At 37.1% G+C, this 20,485-nt stretch overlaps 1 pseudogene; it reads right to left on the reverse strand.

Moving 5' to 3' along the window:
* Positions 1-585: 585 nt before the first annotated feature.
* The window catches only part of LOC143389094 (grpE protein homolog 2, mitochondrial pseudogene), a 101,076-nt pseudogene continuing 81,176 nt past the window's right edge, over positions 586-20,485 (reverse strand).

A 20,485-nucleotide genomic window follows, 5' to 3' on the forward strand; every position in this document is an offset into this window, starting at 1 on the left:
TTCCAAATGGAATTGGAAAGGGGTAGGTTTCCCAAAACAAAGCAAGAATGAAGCCTAGCAGGGACTATAAGGACAAAAGATGGCTAAACAGAAAAGAATAAAACAAAAAGGGGAAATCCTGAAAAATCTATGTATATGAAAACCAATCCAAACAATCTAAACATATACAAGTGTAAAGCTTTATCATTTAAATACCCAAATGATGGACCAATTCATGCTGTCCTCTTCAGAACAAAATACAAGATACTGTACTAATTTCAACCACTAGTTGAAAATGCATGGTTAAGAAGAGGATTTTGGATTCAAAGTCATCAAAGTACCAATTTAAAAATAACTTTTATAAACATATTTTGATAAGGGCCATAGAAACACTTGTCACATTATTCAAATGCTCCATGGCAAGACTTCTGATGAGACTAAATAGGTCTCATGATATCAAGAGAATATCAAAGAAATAAAGCCAGTATGACTAAATCCAAATCAAGTCACATGAAGTGCCTCATGTACAATACAAACCTAGTTTAATAAATAAAGGAAACACAGGTGACTGTTCTCTGGGAGAACCTTCAGTTCTTCATGGCGGGTTCATAATCTTGTCTGAGACTCTGCTGCCACTTGAGTAAGTCTAAGTACGGCCATGAAGATTGTCGCCATCTTGCCTTGCTGATGCCACTGTGCCAGGCTGTACCCAGACACCAGCTGGCACATGATGAGTTCATGCTCATGAGGATTGTGTGTATCACCAATGGAGTCATCTTCTCCAGGCCAAGCTGGAAAACCCACTTCTCAGCTTTGCTTCTCAAAGTAACAGTAGTCCAAAAACTTTCTCCAGAGTGAACTTCGGGTCCTCAGGTTTTGTTTCTTCAGAAATGCACTCAGTTGTTTTTGCCAGAATGTCTCCTCCTCCCACCAAGTCCTTACAGAAACTCTGGATTCCAAATATTGTGGCGTCTTCCACACATCTCTGGGTTCTTCTTACGTTTTCACAATCAGCTACAGCTGTCTGGTATCTCAGTGTTAAATCCTGGACTTCCTTCTCCTGTTTAACAGCTTTTAGCTTTAAGGTTTGTTCAGCAAGAGAGAGCCCAAGCTCATCAGGAGGGTCCTCAGAACTGCAGTCTTCACCAGCAGTTCTCTGGGTGGCAGTGCTGATTGGGTGTGGCCATACCCAGAAAGGTTTTTTTCTTCCTGATCATTTCTTTACCTCACCAACAAACTGCCAAAAGAACTGCTATGCGAGGCCAGGAGGCCAAGAACAGGATCCTGATTAGAATAAGTTATACTCTGCATAATATGCCAAAATACATTCTACTGTCACGTATAACTAAAAAGAACAAATAAAAAAAGAAAAAAGGTAGTTATCATTTCTTTCAATTGCAAGCGAACTCACAGTCAACTCAACATAAAAAGTTTAAAACATTGTATTAAATCAGTATTTTTCTTGATCACTGAGTTGTTTTGTTTTTTTGTACCCACTTTTTTTTTCCTGTGACAGGTGTCTCCTCTCACTTAGGCTGAGTGCCACTTTCTAGTAAATTATCTTAGGCAAATAAGATATCCTCCCTAAGTTTCGGTGTCTTCATATCATATGCAAAATGGGAATGACAGAAGTTCTTATTTGGGGGGTTTTGTCAGGATTTAATGATAACACATTTAAAATAACTAGTTAGTTATATAATTATATCGGAATATGGCAACCAGAGTGTGTAAAAATGGGCACACATGATTATAGGGCTTGGGTTAGAAGAAGAGTTCATTTTGTTTAATGACAAGTGACAGGGCCAGTGTGGGTCCCCAAAATGTAGCCCTCTATGCTTGTTTTAATGCTCTGCTGTCACCACCTTGAAATTCTTATTAATTTTTCAACAAGAGGCCACGTGTGTGTTCACACACACACACATGCTCTTTTCTTTGTTTTTCTTGTTAGTATTTGTTCTGCATCACTCCACAGATAGGTAACTAGTTCTGTTCTCTCCACCACCTTGACTTTTTCAGCACTGGGAAATGAACTCAGGGCCTCAGACATGCTAGGCAAGTGCTCTTCTCTTTGATCTACACTCCCAATTCTTTTTCTCTTTGAGACAGGGTCTCATTAATTTGCCCAGGCTGGCCTTGAACTTATGATCCTCCTGCCTCAGCCTTCAGAGTTACTGAGATTAGAGTCACGCACCACAGCACCCAGCTCAACCCTGTCTCTCTTTATTCAGCAGCCAGGGCTGTTGGTTCACCCTGAGAGGTAGTTATGCTCTCAAATCTGTTCTACATAACTCAGTCCCTTTGTGACAGCTCCTCATTCCGTGATGTTCTTCAGATCCTACCAAAATAACATTTATCTGCAGGTGGAAACCTCACTGGCTTTGTGAGTGTATGGCAAGCGGTGGCCTTGTGTGGGCTTTCCCTCCAATTTTGTGGGTTTGAGTACTTTTGCCTGATCATTTTTCATTAGGTTAAAGAATATTGTGGACAAGATCGGGGCTTTGCTTAGCCACAGTGAAAATAACAGTCTATGGGTCTTGAAGAAACAGAGGAGGCTCAAGAAGAAAAACACAGAAAATCACTAAATTATCACTTTAGTAATATTTCCAAATTGTCAAAACCACTCTGAAGGCTGTCATGCTCATGAGAGGCATTCCTGGGGTTTTACAGACAGCGTGGGGAAGGAATTACTCTGTCAGATGACTGAGGATGTAACTAGTAAAATGATCCGGCAGAGCAATATTGTCTTTGGAGCTGACAAGGGTGAGTAGAGTCCTATTTATCCAGGTGCAGTGCTCATGTGCAAATGTGTCCACTCAGCCCTCGGCCTGTAGGCCCTGCCAAGATGGCCAGGTGTTGCCCTGGGCTAGCAGGTTTTTTGTTGGGAAGGTTGCACCTCGCCTGAAGCTGGGGGAGCCAGGAAGGGCGTCAGTGGCGCCTCATGGTGAAATGATGTGCCTGCGATAACAAAGGAAAGAACTCTAAACCAAAGGAGCTCACAGTAGAGGAGTTCCAACCAAGCTTAGAAGTGATGAAAGTGAAAAGAAAACTTAGCTGGGGTTGGAACTGTGGCAACGGTTGTGACAGTTCATAAATCAGTGGGTCTGGAAAATGTTAAGTCCCAACAATAAAATTGAGAAGTTGCAATACTGTCATTAAACTCGTATTATTTTAAAAATAGTAATTGTTAACATGTGTGTGTGTCTTCCCTCTGCAGATATGTCTTACTTATTCATAGGAAAGCCTGCATTCTCCAGGAGTGTAGTGTATTGGCTCATGAAATGGTTTCTGCCACTGCCAGCCATGTGATCATGGGTGGGCTCGTTAAGATCTCTGAACATCAGACTATGCATGGGTAAACCAGGTTTAATAATAATCGTCTCTATAGATGTGGTTTTCAAATATTTCTTGGAATAAGAAAGACAATTTAATATCACAATACAATATGCTAGACACAAACATATATCCACACAGGTATAATTAAAACAGAGTTTTTATTAAATGATGTGTCCCATTATTATATTTGGTTCACTCTTTTCCTTTTCATTTTATTTAAGAAATACTGGTTGTGACCCACTAATGTGATTTCATAACTTAATGTTTCAAAAATACTGTGGAAGATTAATCTGCATACTAAAAAATGCACTTACATAAAGTGCTTAATTCACAATACTTGGTCAATATGTATAAATTTCTGTTTGACCTTCTTGACCTATCAGACTCAACATTCACTACAATTTGTTTATGTATAATGTTTATGGAGTTGTCGTAATACAGCTAATACAGTAAATTAAAGATGTTAGGTTTCGCATATCAGTTCTGAGTTGATGTGGCTGATGATAAGCTGTTAGACACCTTGACTATTCAGCAAGGATTTATGTGATCCTGGGTTATATTTAGTTTACAACAAAACTAATCAACAATCCAAGAAATAAGCTTTTCAAAATTGCTATAAATGGATTGTTAGGGATAATACTTGTGTTTTCAACTCAGGCTTCAGATTAGGACAATTTGGAGAACTTTTAAAATATGGCCAACGACATTCTTCTAATAGTCTGCATAGAGCCTGAACATTAGGATTTTCCAACATGGCATCAGGTTAACCCAACGTGCAGTCAGGGTTAAGAGCTGCTGCGTTTTACAGTGTTGAGACTAAGACACCAGTAGGATAAAGAAAAGTAGATATAACATAGTGAGAACTTTTCACCACTCCTCTAACACCCTAATCCCATCAAATATTATCTCTGCTGGAAGACAAGTTCTGGCAATTTGTTTGAATCATGGTATGCATTTACCAGATTTAAAGTGAAATTTCCTTGCACATATTCTCAATGCAGATTTCTTGCTAATTCCAACCAGCTGGTGTCTGGGTTGGTGTAAATTATGGGGTCTGTTTGTCATTCTATCTTCCTGAGCCACCTCAGGAGCATAGAGACTGTCCAGCTGCCTCAAGTCTGCTATCTATCACAGTTTATAATAAGTATCTTCTTCCTCTTTGTTCCCATCACCTTGGTCCACTCCCCTGTTGTGATGCCCTGCAGATTATGTTATACTCCATCTTTTTCTAAGCTTTCATCCCTCATAGGCTGTGAGTCTTTAGATCATACTCTGTGTTTTGGATGCCTTTATGTTTTCCCCACCTAACACAGGGCCTGAGTTTTTGCAGGGGTTCAGAACATTTTCTTGAATAAATAAATGAATAACTTTATTCAGAGAAGTGTGTGGCTGTCTGGGAGGCTGGGGCAGAGTTTGGCATTACAGCTTCTCTTGACCTGTTCTTTGGATCACTCCAATCCTTTTACTGGAAATGGGGTTTTCTTTATTGTAATATCAAAGAGAAGCAAGTCAAAACCTGGTGTCATTTGCTCACAATTAAAAATCCATAAATTGGAAAGCCCTGTGCCAGGGACCTCAAACTCTGTGATGGATTTCTGGTTTCTGAGCACTAAGAGCCCTAGTAATGTGGCCAGTTGTCTCCTGTTTTTGAAGCCAATATGATACAGCAGAGAAATTAAATCTCCTGAGAACTAAACGTTTTCAAGTGCATGCTACCCTCCTAGCTGGGGCTGGAGTTCCTTAGCCCAGAGCCTGGACTTCTGGCCATTGGCAATGATCATGATCTAATACATCAGACTGGTGAAGAAGCAGTATAAAAAGTATATTTTTTCAAATCAACCAAGAAAGCTGGTTAATTTTTCTTGGAAGGAATAGATGAGTCTGGGTGATCCTGGTCCTTGCAGGGAAGTAAAGGAGATCATAAGTTACAAACATGAAATGCCTGTGTTTGATCTGTCACCCTTCTCAGAACATTTTTTTTGTGGGGGAGGGGGATGGGGGAGGTATTAGGGATTGGACTCAGAGGCACTCAGCCAACGAGTCACATCCCCAGCCCTATTTTGTATTTTATTTAGAGACAGGGCCTCACTGAGTTGCTTAACACCTCACTTTTGCTGAAGCTGGCTTTGAACTTGAGATCCTCCTACCTCAGCCTCCCAAGTAGCTGGGATCACAGGCATATGCCACTGTGCCTGGTTCAGAACATTTTTATACACCATAGATTATTTACTTCTAATCTTAACATAAGGCTTATATGTACATGTAGCAAATATCAAAAATATTAAGTCTTTGGACGACACTAAAAACTAATCATAATCTCATTCTACAGAGGAAACATTGGTGGTATTTTTGCATGTACATTTGCTCTCTTTTTATTAGGTGTGTGTTTATATTTGTGTTTGTATATAACAATATTATATTTAACTTCATAACCAAGCTTTTCACATAAAATACACTATAAGGGCTAGGAGTATAGTTCAATGGTAAAGTACCTGCCTAGCATGCATAAAGTTCTAGGTTCAATTCCCACTACTGCAAATAAATAAATAAATAAATAAATAAATAAATAAATAAATAAATATCTGTGCTTCTAAACTGTTTATCTCTGCTTTTTTAGCTACTGAAATTTTTCTTAAATAGACCTTGAGAAGTACAGTCTTTACCTAGTCTAACAATCTGGTACCAGGAATTACTTATGATTGTTGGTGCATCTGTGGAAGGACATTCAGGTCATTCTGGGTTAAATCTCTTTCTCTGTTTATAGAAATCAAACTATGTTCTAAGCACAGTAAGTGCTTGATGAACTCAGGAGGTGTTCAGTTATGTGAATGGGATTGAGCAACTCAGGTATATCCACAATTAGGTGTGGGTTTGAAGGTTATATCAAAGAATCTTGTAGAAGCTAAAGTTCATCTCAGGCACCCTTTCATGAGACAGCCTGTCACCCTGGAGTTTGAGGGACATAACAGATATACATGATCCACTGACTCCTGATCTATATAGAATCACAAGGTCTGTTCTTAAGACCTTCAACTCTCTGGGTCTTTATTTCTTCATCCACAATAATGGTGATCCTGACACTTACCTCACAGGGAGGTGACGTAAAGGTCGTGAGAGTTCATGGGAAGGGTTGTGAAAATGAGCTCTCCATGGACCCTCAATTGAGTAGTATTTCTGCCCTTTTTAGACCATATGTCAAATCATGGTTATTTCTAATTCCCTCTGATGAAGAAATATGACTGAATAGGTATCCTGAAAAAGCTCTTGTTTTTCCAGTTTCAAACTGGGGTTTCACATATAAGTGTTTCTATTTATTTTCATGACATATGTAACCAGTGCACCTTTTGGTCTCTTGGAATCTGGTTTGTTTAATAACGTCATTTTCCAGTTGTGCTTGATTTGCTTTTGATGAGCACTCACTCTAAACACTATGCAAACATCAGGTTTAGGTTATGTTTACAGGAAAGGAAATACTGGAGGCCCATGTGGCTTCTTCATTTATTTGTCTGTGTATTGAGTCATTCAACAAACACTGAACATTCACTTTGTATATGCTGCAATAAATGTTGGATACAGAGGTGAAAGGGACCATCTTTGACCCTCAGAAACTCACATTCCCGTGAAAATGGAAGACCTGTCAAGAAATTATGTTGCAATCTGATAGAGTTATAGTAATTTGCTAAATATTCTTGAGCTCCTTCTCTGTGCCAGAGAGTTTTCTGAGGCTGAGATATAATTGTGCATGCACAGCACTTGGCTCCCCAAAGATAATTCACTGGTTGAAAGAAAGTTAAAATTTTGCTGTCCTGAATGCTGAGATGAAGGCATTGAACTTTATGTTTGTGTTTTGAATAAGTTTTCAATGGCAACGAGGAAAATGGATTTCTTGGTGAGGGGAGTGGGCGTGAACATTGTCAGGGAGAAAGGTTAGGAGTCTTATCCAGTTATCTAAGAAAAAAATGAGCCTGGCACACCTATAATCCCAGTAACTCTGGAGGCTGAGGCAGGAGGATTGCAAGTGTGAGACCAGTTTGGGAAACTTAGTGAGACCCTTTCTCAAAAGTTAAATTAAATTAAATTAAATTAAATTAAAAAGTCTAGGAATGTAGCTCAGTTATAGTGTGCCCCTGGGTTCAACACCCACCATCACTATAACATAACATAAAATAAAATTAAAATGATAAGTGCTTGAATTAAAAGCAGCAGTAGTGATTAAAGAGGCAAAGGGATGGATGGAATAGAAACTAAGGAGACAGGATCTATAGATCTATAAAATATAAATTGGAACATTGGATGAGAACTATTGAAGGGGTTGGATTCAGGGATGGCTAGGTTTTGGTTTTAGGGACTTAAGTGATTGATGTGTTGCGATGCAATGGGACCATACAAAATTATCCTGCATGTTCCTTCATTAATTTTTAGGTTGCCGTGTAAAGAAGGCACCACTGTCCATGGTACAGAGAGATGGCTTGCTGACTTGTGCAAGTCCTTTCAGGTTAGGAATACAGTTTTAGTATATATGTGTGTGTATATATATATGCATATTTAGGGTGTGTATATAGATACACAAGTAAGTTTGACATAAACACTGACCTCCACGTGGCTAAGTGATCACCCATGTGTTTACGGACATCACTTTCTTTTATTTTTTATTTTTTTTAATGACATGTTATTGTAGTAGGACAGTACTGAAGTCATGTTCATGGGTTCTAAAGGCAGACTACCTGGGCACAAGCCCTGGCTCCATCTCTCACTTGCAAAGAGACCTGGTGTGCATAAAGTAACCATATCTTTTCTGTGTGTCTGATCTCTATAAAACCACCATTACAATTGCACCTGCCACACAAGAATGTGTGGGGGATTAAATTAGTTGATTCATGGCAATTCATTTAGAATTCAGGCTACCTGGTACATGGCAAGTGCTCTCTGATGGTTATCTCTTATCATTTCCTATTATCTCTTTTTGCCAAAAACATCTCCATGAGAACAAATCCTCTAAGGGTCCCTATTGCTTGAAGCGTGTCTCTGTTGCTGACACACAGGACCCTAGCTCCATGCCAGACTCTGTATCATGGCTATGCATATATTACCTCCTTCAGTGTCACAGCAGAGTTATGTGCACCTGCCTGTAGATCATATCCCGGTATTATGGATGCAGTAATTGGAGATATTATGCAACTTGTCCCAAATAATTACACAGCTGGCAGGTAGAGGAAGCAAGAACAAAAGTGGACCACCTGACTAATGCACATAGTCATAATCCAGGCTGCTGTGAGGGTAACCAGGGACCAGAGAACCTGCTATTTCCAGCAGGACACTGGTAGGAAGGGCCTCATTATTCCAACCTCAGAGCCACATTGCTTCTCTGAGTTGAAGAGCTGAAGCTGTGCCACACACAATGATGAAGTGCCACCTGGGAGGTCTTCCATCATTTAAATGACAGATGGTGTTTCTTCCTTTATCTGGCTCCCAGCCATCCAGCCTGCCACAATCAAGTGCCCCTCTCCTGTTACTCTTTCTGAGATTTAGACTATTTATAGAATCTTTGAAACAAAAGATATAAATGCAAGTGGCAAAACATTGTAACAATGTGATATGAAAAAGATTATTTTAAATGCCAACCAACTCAACTGGGTTGTCTGAATGGGAAGAGCCACTTGGAAGAGAATATGCTTTGAATATACAATGGCCTGAGTGATCCGTTTATCCATTTCCATACCAACACCTTCATCTTGTTGGAACTTGGTAAACATCAGGCCCCATCTTTCATTTTGCCTTTCAATTAGATTCCTTTCCTGCACAGGCTGTTGATGTGAGTTGCCATCTTTCCTGAAGCTAGCCCTGGTGCACAAATGGCACAGGCCATTTGATACAATGTGAAATATGAATAACTCCCTTGTCTTTTTCAATTTCAAGCTGGGACACTCTTGGGAATTTAGGAATAAGCTATTGATGTAGGTTCTTTCCCTGGTTCTGAAACATGGGAACTTTGTCCCATATCCCAGGTCACATATTTTAATCTTAATTCAGGCTTCTATTTCTTAGGGTCCATTTCAGCCTAAAATGTCTTCCACAGACAGCTTTGAGAAGGCTGTGGAAATATTTGAATCTGATTCTGAAAATAAACACATCTTCCCTTTCCCCACCACCCTCTGCAGTCTCTCATGTCATTCTCTGCTGGAGAAAGAAATCTCTTGCTTTCATGCAAGTCAGATGTGCTGTTTTATTTTATTTTATTTTTTTTAGGTGTGCTGTTTTAGCTCAGCTGAATATTTGAGAATCTATATGCTAAAAGCAGATAAAATAGATAAGCTGCACGAATCTAGTAACAATCCATTGCTTTTATTAAAGATTCATTCCTGATATTCTTTATGTTGAGAGCTTCTCTTGAACCACTAAGATGATCTACAAAACCCAATTCACAACTCTTATCTATATTTCAAAAATATGGCCTTTAATTACTACAAAGATTAGAAGTAAATGAGAAGTTCACTAAATTATTGGTTTGGTAAGGATGCATTCTCAGCGACTCAGGTGTGGCTTCCGTATTTCATCTCTGAATACACTGATGCAAGAATGGTGATTTGGAAAGTGACTAGGAGGCTAAAACCTATACAGTGAAACCTTAAAATATTACTGAGAGAAATGAAAGAAGACTTGGTTAAAACTACCATTGTATTCTGTATTTAAAATTTACCAGTTGGATATTTCTCATGGACCAAATGATTTACAAAATACTTACTATACATCATCTCATTTAATTTTCGCATGAAATTTAAATGGCTAAAATTAATTATCTTCACCTTGCCCATGGGAAAACTGAGGTTCTGGGAGATGAAGTCACTTGTCCAGAGTCATACAATTAACGAGTAGTTTTTGATTGAAGTACAGGGCTAACATTTATTGAACTTTTACTATGAACTCAGCCACTATTCTAAATACTTTACATTTAACCCATTTAATCTTTACCAAGCTCTGTGCTTGAAGAAATGAAGGTCTCAAGAGGTGAAGATTACTTGCCTAAGAGCATTCAATTAGACAATTGGAGAGATAAACTAAGAACCTAGGTCTTCTGGCTCCAAAATTTCTCCCCTGACCATTGTGCCTTTGGGGTTCTCTATAAAACCCTGGCTCCCCATTTCTTTCACCTCAACTACACTGCTGAACCCCCTTCCTACTTTTTTTTTTACTGTTACACTTCTTATAGTTGAAATACTTCATGTTTGCTTGAGTGTGTTTCTTGGCTTTTCTTTTGGGGTCATCTCCTCACACAAAAATGTAGCTCCAGGACAAACATCATTATCCTACATACATGCATGATTGCACAAATGTACAACCAAAGAAGTGAAAAATTAGCTCCATTTGTGTACAATGAATCAAAGAGCTTTCTACTGTCATGTATAACTGGTTAGAACTAAAGAAAGAAAAGAAAAGAAAAGAAAAGAAAGAAAGAAAGAAAGAAAGAAAGAAAAGAAAGAAAGAAAGAAAGAAATAAAGAAAGAAAGAAAGAAAGAAAGAAAGAAAGAAATTGTTGCTCCAAGAGAGCAGAGATGTCTGGCTTCCTACTTCACAGCTGTATCCTGGTGTAGTTCCATTTCCTGACTCAGCCATGAACTGATAAATGTGGACCAGTACAGGGCACATAGTAAGCGACAACCAGCTCAATGAGAATGAATGAATCATGGGCATATGGGTAAGCTCCTCAGAACTGGCAGCTACTCAAGGTCTTCCCTGTTCTCATTCTGCTTGCAGTGGTGATTTTGAATCCAATTGAGTATAATGGTAGGTATATAAGACCAATTACTCTGGGCCAAGGAGTGAATCAGAAGTCAAGAAGTAATTCAGATGAAGGAAGGGAAGATGGGGGATGTGGGATGGTTGCTGGTGGGAGTGTATATCTGTGCAAGAAAAGGCTTGAAAACTAAGAGGAAAGAGAAAGAGAAAGGAAGAACTGAGTGGAGATGATTGATAGCTCAGCAAGGGAGACAGGAATTGGGTTAAGCACTCTAGCAGGGCTGGGGGGCAAGCTTCTGAAGCAGAGCAAAGGGAAGGGATGGCTGCTAATTATGAGGAGAAACTTGATGTGAAGAGAAACTGGGAGAGTGCCTATTAATGCCCTTTATCACCCTAGCATAATAGCAGGGTAAAGCTTTCCACAGATCACATTGCAGAAAATTCTGTTTTTTATTTTTTATTTTTAATGATGTCAGATAAAATGATGGTTTGCCATTCCTGAAAGAAGGAACGGCCTGAACTTCACCTCATCAAAGACATAAATTTCTTGTAGGCAATCAGTAACAATGACAGGAAATGAAGACGGGGCTGTAATTAGTGTGAAATTGCTCTCTGTAAAACGGTTAGTAAAAGAGACCGTGGTGATGGAGGAGCCCTGGCTTGAGCTGTTTCATGGACTCTGCTTTTACAGGAAGGAAGCAATTACTTCATGTCGTGATGTTCTCATGAGGTCTAGCAAAGGTTTATATCAGTAGCAAAAAGGGAGAGCCTCCCTGCCCAAGTGACATGGTCCCTTGCTTTCTTAGATGGCAGAACCCCCAGGGGTTCTGGCCACCATGACAATCATTCTGTTTCATTTAGATCTCAGATGGCACTGGTTCAGTCAACATGAGACCTGCATCTGGTCTGCTGCCTAGAACTTGGCCATGACCTTACTGTCTTCCCAGTGCTCTCCAGGGCATTAATCTTTCCTCTTTTTCTCTTACTGATAACTATTTTCATTCTCCAGAAATCCTTCCACTCAGAAACTCAGTCCTTCCATTCATTGTCTATTGCTGAGCAACAAAATCATCCCCAATTTGGTGACTTAAAACAGAAAACATTTACTACCTCACAGTTTCTGTGTCAGGAGTTTGGGAACAGACTAGCTGGTTTTTCTGCCTGGGGGTTGCTCACCAGACTGCAGCAGCGGTTTGTCTTGGGCTGCAGTCTCAGCAGAAGGCTCTCCTGGAGGCAGACCAACTTCCAAGTTGGACCTCGTCCTGGGAAAGCTCACACTATGAAGGCTGCTGCCCTTAGAGTCAGCAAGAGAAGTTAGGCAAAATTAAAGTCAGGGTGTCTTTGTAACATAATCTCAGAAGTGAAATCCTGTCACTTTTTCCAGATTCTATTCATTAGAAGTAAGTTACAAGGTCCAGGCCACACTCAAGTAGAGAGAAAGGCCGACTATCAGGAGGTGAGGATGTGAGGACAAGGTTAGAAACCACCTTCCATGCTCACATTGGCTGCTTCCCCTATTCCATCCTCCTAACTTTCCTAAAAATAATAAGTAAAGGATAACCATGCCCAGATACCTCCTTGTGTCTAATTGTAATCACTGTGCCTAGATGGCATGGACTCTTCTCTCCCCTAAATTTTGTTCACATATTTGAAACCAGTGACACTACTACAATGCACCAAGAGGACATGAAAATGTTTATTTTTCCAACAATGAGGTCTGGGGAGAGCAGGGCTGGCTCCTGAGCTGATCCAAAATGACTTGAGAGAGAACAAGGGAAAAAGAACAGTTTAGGGGTATTGTGGTGGTTAGGGGCTGGGGCTGGGGCTGGGATAGATGTGTAGAGCAGAGCTTGTGTGGTTTAATTGCTGCTGGGGACACTGGAGAACATATGTAGACTTTCCTTTTTTACAATTATTTTTCTTGTGGTGCCAAGGACCAAGCCCAGCGCTCTCACATGCCAGGTGAGTACTCTACCACGGAGCTACATCTCCGGCTTATGTAGGTTTTCCTAACTGATTTTTCCGATGTGGAGCAGAAGGTGAAAGGGAAGTGATGGGATGTGAAAACTGTCCACAGTCAAACATCAAAAGTGGAGTCAGAGTCTTAATTACATGATTGAACTTGGAATTTGGTGGATAAGGTTGGGTGTTGACATTCTCAAACCTGATTCTTCAGTGGATCTGATGAGTGAGGTACTTATCCACATGTGGATACATATACCCCAAATGGGCTTTACATCCTCAGTAAGGAGGAACTATGAATAAATGTGGATGACCTCACTTACATGTGGAATCTAAAGGAGTTGAATTTATCAAAGCAAAGGGTAGAGTGGTGGTTACTATGGACTGGGATATTTGGAGATGGTCAAAGAATACAAAGTTTCAGACAGAAATAATAAGTTAAAAGACATCTGTTGTGCAGTATAGTGATTATAGTTAATAATTAAGTATTACATTCTTGGAAATTATTAAGAGAGTAGATGTTAAGTGTTCTCATTACTAGTAAAGCATAAGTATATGAGGTAATGCAGATGTTAATAGCTTGATTTAGCCATTCTGCAATGTCTACATATTTCAAAACATGTTGTACGCCTTTATGTATGTAAAGATATGTACATTTTTTAAAAGTGTGCCTGATATTTCTATATACATACCCAAACCTTTGAGTACTTGTGTCTTCAAAATAGATATCCTCAAGAATTTTTCTCTACACCCTTGCAGGTGACAATGTTAGGGTTTTTCCATTGTAAATAATTTAGCATTTGGTCAATCCCCCTCAGAAATTTGCATTTTTATAAAAGCAACATAAGTATACAACTTCTTTTTTTTTTATTTTAAGGCTACTTTTTAGAAACAATAGTCTGCTAAGAATCTATTCCTTTATAAAAAATAAGCTTTATTGAGAAATATACATACAGTGAGGTCTATGGAAAGTATACACTTTGAAGAGTTATGACAAGTTATGCACTTATTAAATCACTGCCCAAATAAAGGTACAGAGGATTTCTGTTAAAAGGTTCCCTGTGTCCTGTTGCAGTTTATCCCTTCCTTTGTCACCAGACCCAGGTAACAACTTGTCTGCTTTTTGTCACTGAAGGATGGTTAACATTCTGTAAATTTTTATGTAAATGGAATCATGCAGTGCATACTCATGTGTCATTCTTCATGTAACATAATGATTTCAAGATTCATCAGTGTTGTCTTGTGTCTCAGTCATTAGTTTCTCTCTCTTGCTGAATGGTATCGCATTGCATGGATATACCAAAATTTGTTGATCCACTCAGCTCTTGGGGGACATTGGGGACTTTTCTAAAAAAAATCTAATCATTTTTATTTCACTTTAAATATTTCCATATGTATCTTTAAAAAGTAAAGAGAAAGTTTTACCTAACAAATATAAGTTATCAATACCATAATTATTCAATGCCATTTAGACTCAGTTCACATTTAGATTCACCCATTTGTCTCATGTTTTTTTTTTTAATATTTTTTAATTGTTGAGGGACCTTTATTTTGTGGTGCTGAGAATTGAACCCAGTGCCTCACACGTGCTAGGCAAGCACTCTACCACTGAGCCACAATCCCAGCCCTCACGTGTCTTTTTGTGTTTATATTTGTTTTATTTAGAGCAGCAGGATTTTTTTGTTTTATCCCATAAGTTTTTAGTGTAGAACAATCTTATTTTTTCCCCCTGGTTGAAGAAATCAGGTCAGTTTTCTTGTAGAAATGCCACATAGCCTATAGATACGCACCTACTTTCTCATGGTGTTATGTAACTTACTTCTCTGTCTTTTGGTATTTCCTGTGAATTAGAATATCTTGAAATTTTTTAAATACCTGTATTTTTGTAAAATGTTAAAAGTCCACAATTTTGATTTCAATCATGTGATTTCTTTAGTATTAATTTATTCAACAAACATTTGAGCACCTCCTTTGTGTCAGGTGCAGTTCTTTCTTAAATTTTTTTTTCTAATTTGTTTTATGTGACAGTAGAATGCATTACAATTCATATTACACACATAGAGCACAATTTTTTATTTCTCTGGTTGTATATAAAGGATATTCATACCATTCATGTCTTCATACGTGTACTTAGGGTAGTGATATCCATCTCATTCCACCATCTTCTTTACCCCTATGATCCTTCCCTTTCCCTCCCACTCCTTTGCCCTATCTAGAGTTCATCTAATCCTCCCATGTTCCCCTTCCCAACTTTACTATGAAGTAGCCTCCTTATATCAGAGAAAACACTCAGTATTTGGTTTATTTGAGATGGGCTAACTTCATTTAGCATTATATTCTCCAACTCCATCCATTTACCTGCAAATGCCATGGTTTAAATGTCTTTTAATGCTGAGTAATATTCCATTGTGTCTATATGCCACATTTTCTTTATCCATTCATCTACTGAAGGGCATCTAGGTTGGTTCCACAGTTTAGCTATTATTAATTGCCTGCTATAAACATTAATGTGGCTGCCTCACTGTAGTATGCTGTTTTTAAGTCCTTTGGGTATAGACCGGGGAGAGGATATCTGGGTCAAAAGGTGGTTTCATTCCCAGCTTTCCAAGGAATCTCCATACTGCTTTCCATATTGGCTGCACCAATGTGCAGTCCTACCAGCAATATATGAGTGTGCCTTTTCCCTCCGCATCTTTACCAACACTTATTATTGTTTGTGTTCTTAATAGCTGCCATTCTGACTGGAGAGAGATGAAATCTTAGAGTAGTTTTAATTTGCATTTCTCTAATTAATAGAGCTGTTGGACATTTTTTCAAATATTTGTTGATTGATTGTATATCATCTTCTGAGAGGTTTCTGTTCAGTTGCTTGGCCTATTTATTGGTTGGACTATACAATTTTAGTGCTTAGCTTTTTGAGTTCTTTATATATCCTAGAGATTAGTGCTCTATCTGATGTGCGGGTGGTAAAAATTTGCTCCCAAGCTGTAGACTCTCTATTCACCTCTCTGATTGTTTCTTTTGCCAAGAAGATTTCTAGTTTGAATTCATCCCATTTATTGATTCTTGATTTTAATTCTTGTGCTATAGAAATCTTATTAAGGAAGTTGGGGCCTAATCTGACATGATAGAAATTTGGGCCTACTTTTTTTTCTAATAGGCACAGTGTCTCTGGTTTAATTCCTGGGTCTTTGATTCACTTTGAGTTGAGTTTTGTGCATAGTGAGAGATAGGGGTTTAATTTCATTTTGTTGCATTTGAATTTCCAGTTTTCCCAGCACCATTTGTTGAAGAGGCTATCTTTTCTCCAATGTATGTTTTTGGTGCCTTTGTATAATATAAGATAGCTGTAACTATGTGGGTTAGTCTCTGTGTCCTCTATGCTATACCATTGGCCTACCAGTCTATTTTGGTGCCAATACTATGCAGTTTGTGTTACTATTGCTCTATAGTATAGTTTGAGGTCTGGTATAGTGATGCCCCCTTCTTCACTCTTCTTGCTAAGGATTGCTTTAGCTACTCTGGGTCTCTTATTTTTCCAGATGAATTACATGACTGCTTCTTCTATTTCTATAAGAAATGTCATTGGGATTTTGATGAAATTGAATTAAATCTGTATAGGCTTTTGGTAGTATGGTCATTTGGCAATATTAATTCTGTCTATCCAAGAACAAGAAAGATCTTTCCATCTTCTAAGATCTTCTTGAATTTATTTCTTTAGTGTTCTGTAGTTTTTTGTTGTAGATGTTTTCCCACCTCTTTCATTAAGTTAATTCCCAAGTATTTTATTTTATTTTTTGAGATTATTTTAAATGGGGTAGTTTTCCTCATTTCCCTTTCTGAGGATTTGTCACTGATATACAGAATGCCTTTGGTTTATGGATGTTGATTCTGTATCCTGCTACTTTGCTGAATTTATTTACTGGTTCTAGAAGTTTTGGGGTGGGATATTTTGGGTCTTCTCAGTATAGAATTATATCATTGGCAAATATTGCTAATTTGAGTTCTTTTTTTTTCCTATCCAAATACCTTTAATTTCTTCTGTCTGTCTAATTTCTCTGGCCAGTGTTTCAAGAACTATGTTAAATAGAAGTGGTGAAAGAGGGCATCCCTGTCTTGTTCCAGTTTTTAGAGGGAATACTTTCAATTTTTCTCCATTTAAAATGATGTTGGCCTGGGACTTAGCCTAGATAGCTTTTATGATGTTGAGATATGTTCCTTTTATGCCTGGTTTTTCTAGTGTTTTAAACATGCACGGGTGCTGTATTTTGTTGAATGCTTTTTCTGCATCAATTGAGATGATTATATGATTCTTATCTTTAAGTCTATTGATGTGATGAATTACATTTATTGATTTCCATATGTTGAGCAAACCTTGCATCCCTGTGATGAACCCCACTTGATCGTGACATTGGGGATTTCTTTTTTTTTCAGTCTAAATCCATTGTTCAGTAACCTTCTGTGAATATTTCTATATAAGTTTACCTATGACCGTATGATTTCTTTTCTCTTTGGGAGATACTTAGAAGTAGAAAGACTTAGACATAAGGTAAGTTTTTTTTTTTTTTTTTAAAGAAATCGTTAACTCATTTTCTGAAGTGTGGTTGTACCAATTTGCATCCCCATCAACAGTGAATAAAAAGTTCATTTCCTCCACATCTTTCCCAACACTGTGTACAGGCAACATTTTGATTTTAGCCATTTCAGATGGTACCTATTGTGGCATATTATGATGGTTTTAATTGGTGTTTCTCTAATGACTAAGCATGTTGAACAATTTTTCATATGCAAAATTTATTCTCTACATCTTTTCTTTGATAATGTATCTATTTCAATCTTTTATTCAATTTTTATTAGGTTGTTTGTTTTCTTATTGTGATGTAAGTGTTCTTTATATATTCTACATACAATTATGAGTGTGTGTATGTAAAATCTTTTCCCCTACCCTATTGTTTGCCTTTTCATTTAAAAAGGGACTCTTAAAGACCAAAAGTTTATAATGTTGATGAAATCCAATGCGTTGATTTTTGTCTTTAATAGTTTATGCTTTTTGTACTTAAGAAAACTTTGCTAAACTCAAGATCATTAAATTTTTTCTCTTCTTCCTTTTGAAATTTTATAGTTTTCGATTACGCACTTTGATCTATGATCCATTTTAATTTTTTGTGTATGATATGAGGTAAATGTAAAGGTTAATTTTTTTTGCAAATGTCTAATTATTCCAAAACCTTTTACGAAAAAGATTATTCTTTCCCCACTGAATTATTCTAGCATCTTTTCAAAAAAAAATTAATTGACCATGTATGTATTAGTCTATTTCTGTGCTCTCTATTCCATTCCCTTGACTTATTTGTCTATTCTGATACCAAAATGACATGGTATTGATCATCTTGACTTCATAGTAATGCTTGACATCAAAATTCTTTAACTTTGTTATTCTTTTTCAAGTTATTTTAGCCATACTTTTTTTCCTTTGCATTTCCATACCTTGCTGGGCTTTTGATTGGGTTTATAATGAATTTATAAATCCAATTGGGGATAACTGACATATTTACTATGAGAAGTTCTCCGAGTGTCCTGCAACCTTGCTAAAGCATTTAAAAATGTATTTCTCAGGAGTTTTACATAGACAATCATGTTCTCTCTGAAAATAACTGTAGGGTTTGATAGATGCCATTTATTAGGTTGAGGAAGTTTCCTTCTTGGTTTGCTGAGAATTTTATCAAGAAATATTTTTAGATTTTATCTAATAAATGCTTTTATGCATCTATTGGGAAAATCATATACTTTTTATAATTTTAGTATTATTGGCATATAGTTTCCTTTTCTGGTTAATTTTTCTCTCTTCTACTTAATTTCTCTTTGATTTTATTTTTATTATTTTCTTTCCTATGTTTGTCCTAAGTTTTTTTTTTTAATTTTTTTTTATTTATTTTTTTTTCATCTTTCATACATTTGATTCATGTGAGTTATGCTTTTCCATTTTTACCCCAAATACAAATTGCAGAATCACATCAGTTATACATTCACAATGTTTACATAATGCCATATTAGTGACTGTTGTATTCTGCTGTCTTTCCTATCCCCTACTAATGTGCTCTTCTTGTCCCAGTTTCTTAAGGTAAAAGCTTCAGTCATCAATCAGACATTTATTCTTCAATGATATAAACTTCTTTTTATGTACTTCTTTAACTGAATTTTATACATTTTAGGTGTTTGTGTTTGATTTCTACTCATTTAATGTCATTTACAATTTCTCTTTTGCTTTCTTTGTTGACCCATGGAGTATTATGAAGTCTGTTATTTAGGTTTTAGAGGCTTCTGCACATTTTTGGTTGATTTTGGTTAGTTCCATTTTGATCAGAGAATAAAATTCAATTGCTTTTAATCCTTTAAAAATTTTGAATTTTGTTTTGTGGCCCAGACATGGTGTATCCTGATAAATGTTTTGTGTATTTTAAAAGCATGTGTATTCTGCTATTGTGGGTAGTAGAGTTCTATAACTGTCATTTAGGTCTAGTTGATTGATAGCCTTATTCAAGCTGTTCATATCCTTATTGGTCTTCTGTCTACTTTTTCCTCACAGTTTTCACAAAAGGGATAATGAAGTCTTCAATTCTAATTATGGATTTGCTTATTTCTCTTTGAACTCTATCAGATTTACTTTTTTGATGTTGAAGTTGTGTTATTAGGTGTATAAATATGTAGAATTCTCTATCTTCTGAATGAACTGACCAATTTGTTATTATGAAATAACCCTGAAAATATTTTTTGCTCTGAAGTCAACATTGTCTGATATTAATACCGTTACTCTAGTTTTTGTTTGTTTGGTGTCTGCAGCTTTTATTTGTCTCCATCTCTGTATCTTTAACTTATTTGTATCCTCATAGTGAAAATAGACTTCTGTAGGCTCCAATAAATTTGACTTGCTATATTTTTGATGAGAATTCTACTGCCATTTTTATCCCCATTCCCTTGGGTATAATGTATCTTTATTTTTGGTTGCTCCTTTATCAGTGGTTTTAAATGATTGGCTATGATGTATCTTTGTGTACAATTCATCATGTTTGTTGTATTGGGAGCTTATTGCTTCTTTATGGTTTTCATTACATTTGGGAAATTTTGGATCACTGTTTTCTCACATACACTATGCTCTCTCTTCTTCAGGGACTCTGTTTATATATTAAACTGCCTGAATTTGCTCCAGAGCTCACTGAATCTCTGTTCAATTGTTTTCAGTCTTTTTCTCCATGTATTTTATTTTGGATATTCCAATTGTTGTTTTGAATTTGTTAATTTTTTCTCCTATAGTGCTTAATAGTTTATTAATCCTGTTCACTGATTTTTTCATTTTAGTTTTATATATATATAGTCCATTTTGGTCTTTTAAAGAATATCTTATTTGTTTTTATTTAATATGTTCAATCTTTATTTTCTTCAACATGCATAATATGCTTTTTTTTTGTACCAGGCATTA

This window comes from Callospermophilus lateralis, unplaced genomic scaffold (assembly GCF_048772815.1).
Source record: "Callospermophilus lateralis isolate mCalLat2 unplaced genomic scaffold, mCalLat2.hap1 Scaffold_43, whole genome shotgun sequence".
Classification (NCBI taxonomy): Eukaryota; Metazoa; Chordata; class Mammalia; order Rodentia; family Sciuridae; genus Callospermophilus; species Callospermophilus lateralis.